Source organism: Nicotiana tabacum, chromosome 14, assembly GCF_000715075.1.
Source record: "Nicotiana tabacum cultivar K326 chromosome 14, ASM71507v2, whole genome shotgun sequence".
Lineage (NCBI taxonomy): Eukaryota > Viridiplantae > Streptophyta > Magnoliopsida > Solanales > Solanaceae > Nicotiana > Nicotiana tabacum.
The window spans coordinates 96921984-96926184 of NC_134093.1; the positions used below are offsets into that span (position 1 = coordinate 96921984).

At 35.3% G+C, this 4201-nt stretch overlaps 1 long non-coding RNA gene across 1 annotated transcript; it reads right to left on the reverse strand.

Moving 5' to 3' along the window:
• Positions 1–1999: 1999 nt before the first annotated feature.
• On the reverse strand, positions 2000–3932 carry LOC107813989 (uncharacterized). Its single transcript, XR_012698903.1, has 2 exons — positions 3707–3932; positions 2000–2508 (listed from the first exon to the last, which is right to left on the reverse strand). It is a non-coding gene; the product is annotated as an uncharacterized LOC107813989 (long non-coding RNA).
• Positions 3933–4201: the final 269 nt, after the last annotated feature.

Here is a 4201-nt window from a genome sequence, read left to right on the forward strand (position 1 = left end):
GCCTTCACTTGTTTAGTTTGGAGCATTGATGTGTGACCAGATCGTCTGTTTGACACATATTTAACCAAATCTAAACTAGTATATTATGATAAAAGGGCCTTTTGTAAGGACGAAATCTTTCTATAAAGAAGAGAGATCTACATATAGAATTGGGTTGGCTAATGGCATCTTGTCTTGAGAATGTTAAGGCTTATGGAGGATTACGAGTAAAATACAAAGTTGGGCTGAAACAACTACGGGAAAACACAAGAGTTGTTCCCTCGTCGCGATAGGGATCATGCTAATATTCTCTGTATCGGAGGGGGCGATAAATCTCATTACATCAATTATTAGCGTATAACAAAATATAAATCATGAGTAGACGAACTTATGTCTCATACGCATGAAAGACGCCGAAAGATTATATTAAGAAAACAGCCCAGCATTTTATTTCAGGCATAGAGAGCTTCAAAGACCATGGTAAAAGGACCTTCAACTACTTTATCTGTGCAAAAGATTATTACAGTACAATGGAAGAATGCTCTAGTTCTAGTACGTACTGCACCGGGGATTTAGCTATTCTAACCTTCAGGCAATAGCCGAATCAGAAATTTAAGGGAATTCAAAAAAGTGTAATACACCTAATACATGAACCGATCCGAAGAGGATTCAATAGTTTATATACAAAGCCGAAACCAGGCTTTGATGCTAATGAGTTCGAAATTTTATTCCTTTTAAGTTATTAGGTTTTAAATTAATAAATATCACCTATTAAATGAATTTCTTAAAACAAATACAAGGTTTGAACCAAAATTATTGGATTCTGCCGAACCTGCTTCGTCAAGCTTGAAAAATGCCGAAGGGAAAAAGCCTTATATATATATATATATGCAAATTTGTACAAAGTCCAAACGGCCTCAACAAAATACAAAGGTACAAAAGCAAAAATTACAATGTGGAACTTATAGGTCACGGGTTCGATCAGCGGGACCAACAACTGATGTATATATATATATATATATATATATATATATATATATATATATGTGCAAATTTTTACAATGGCCATGAAGACCAGAACAGAATGGGAGTCTTGGAGCAACGTTAAAGTTATCTTTGTGGAACTTATAGGTCACGGGTTCAATCAGCGGGACCAACAACTGATGCTTGCACCGAGCTGTCCCTTTTTGCCCTTTATGTACAAGACTCAATTGAACCACCCACCAAAGGTAGCTTCGCCACTACGTGTAGGTGAGGGGATCCCATATGTACTCCATTCGCACTCTCCTTCCCCCTATGTATAACCAAAAATAAAAAGGAACTAGTGCACCAGAAAATGTAGAAAGCCCAAGATTTAAACTTAATAACTTCATGAGAAAATGACACCAAGAGGCATTAGCAATTTTTTAGCCTTATATTATGTTTGGCAAAGGAAGCCCCAAACATGTGCTGCCTCCCCTTCTTGTTCGCTGCTTCTCCAACCCCCTCCCCCCTCCTTTTGTTTGCTATCCCACGGCCCCTCCCCACCTCTTGGGCGCTGCTTGTAACCCCTCCCGGCCAATCTCCCTCTTTGTTCGCTTCTCTATAGTACTTAACCTCCTCTCACCCCAGACCCACACAATCCTCTTATTCTACCATTAATGCATCCCTCTGTTGTTCTTTACAGCCAGCAGGAAGGGAATTCATCAACAGAACTTTTCCAACACACATTCCTTTACTAGTGTTTATCACCAGCATTATTTGAGATTTAATTTTAGGGAATTCTCATTTTGTATATCAATGTATTTGTGTATACCCACAAAAACTTATGTGTTATATACTAAAATATACACCGAAGGAAAATAAATTTTTGATATACACAAAGAAGAAAAATAAAGTTGCAATGTTGGTATACACGTTATTTGACGTATTATACAGTGTGATATACAAAAAACATAATTATTTTTGTGTTATACACTTGAATATAGAGATAACAAAAAATTATAGTTATATTTATAACCTTATATTTTAGATATACAAAGAAGAAAAATAAAGTTATGATATACATTTTGATATACACATTATTGTTGTGATATACATTTATTGGTTACATATTGCCAATATCTATAACTAGGGCTATTTTTTTTGCTAATTATGTGATTACTTTGTAACAGCATGCCAAAACCCCAAACTTCATTTTGATTTCTTTCCGTGCTGCTTTTTTATGAATTCATCTATGTACATTATACTTTTGCCTTTGTAAACTTCAGGAGGTTTACAACTCCTTATAGAAGCAGCAAATTACTGTACCAGCGCAGCAGATGACATTAGGTTTGAAACAGAACACACGAACTGCAGGAGGAACAATCAGTTCAACCTCATGGCTATTACCCAGCTTAAGGTAAAAGAGTCGACCTTCGGATTCTGCCCTAGCCTTGAAACCAACTCCGACAGTCTTGAAAAAGCGAAAGAATTTAGCTTCCATAGGACTAAAGTTATCAATGCGTTGAAATGGGTGGTAATACGCAGAAAGCTACATCAATATGAGTCCTGCACACCACCACCACCATAAGAACGACATCGACAACAACAATAACAACTATTATTACGCCTGGCAAGATGAATCCATGCCGTTCTATTTAAGCTCGTCTACATCCATATTCAGATAAAATAAAATTAAAAAACACTAGAAATTCTATACAATTTCTACTGGCATTAAAAGCCACATCAATAGAGTAAAAGTTGAAGGCCAATAAAAGAAAGGACATTATTTCCTTTGGTGGGAGCTTTAGCATGGACAAGAGAACAACAACAACAAACCCAATGTATTCCCCTACCTTTAAAAGGCAGAGAGGTCGTTTCCGGTAGACCATTGGCTTAGGGAAGATAAAAGGAAAGGGCCAATGACAAGCAAATCAATCGAAAAAATAGGCGAAAACACACAACTATCACTAGCTAGTACAGTTAAAACCGAAGCGAAAGCAACTACAAGTAATAACAGAAGTCCAAAAAGGCGAAAATACTTGACAAGAGTAAGACCATGGGAATAATAATTAAATAATCCTAATTAAGGATGAAAGCAAAACTGAAAAAGAATGTATTATGCATATAGCAAGTTTACCTATTTGCAAGCATAATATTGCTTGAATAATAATAAACTCTTCATTTTTTTAAAAATAAATAAAAACAATAATAAACTCTTCATTTTTTAAAAAATAATAAAAACATGTCAAACTAGTTTGATTTAGAAAAAAAAATATAAGAAAACTTAAGTGGGGCGGGGACGGGTTGAAAACTGAAAAAATAGCTATGCGGGGCGGGCGGGTTAAAAAATTTGCGAGTTAAGGTAAACCCACACTGCACCGCACAACCGCCATCCCTTTGGTCCATGTGAGACTCCGGACTTCTAACATTGCAGTTGCATTATCAAACTACTCCCCAAAGTACGAGTCAGGATCGAATCCCTGGCAAAAGATGTGAAATTCGTGTGTTGTTGAAAATGCCAACTATATAGATAAATATCACTTCTAGAGGAAATAAAGGAAACCAGTAATCACTTCTCTATTTCATCGCTCAATCCCCCTCGCAATAGGTTGGGAGATGAAAATTTTGTTTAAAGAATTAAGTAATTTCTATAACAGAAGTTTCCATAAAATTGATTATTACTACTAATAACGACAAGAAGTAATGGGAAGCAAATACGTACCAATCATTGCAAAAATAATAAAGAATTAGAGAAGGAACTCACAGTTCGGATTTCGTCGCCAATTGAAAATGGGGAAAAGTGAATTCAACTTCAGCCGGAAATTTGGAATCAATCTGAATTTGGGCCTGAACCATGCTAGATAAAGGAATTTGGGCCTGTACGTTTGATAAAGGTGTATATCCATAAAATAGGTGTGTGAATGGATGTACAAATCGAACCGAAAAATCGCACCAAATCGAAAGTCAAAACAAACCGATTAAAAATCCCGATTTGGTTTGGTTTGATTTGGTTTGCTATTGAGTAAAAAAATCTGAACCAACCCGACATATAAATATATAATTTTTATATATACTTTTAAGATTTTATATAGAATTTTCTTCAAAAAATATCTAAAAATATTTGGGATTATCTTGCGGGATATAAATTTTAATAGAATATGAAGTGCTCCATATTTATTGACCTTAAATAATGGGTTGTATGATCACTTTCTTATCAAGTGTTACTGAAATGCATCTATCTCTTTGTTCTTCTATATTC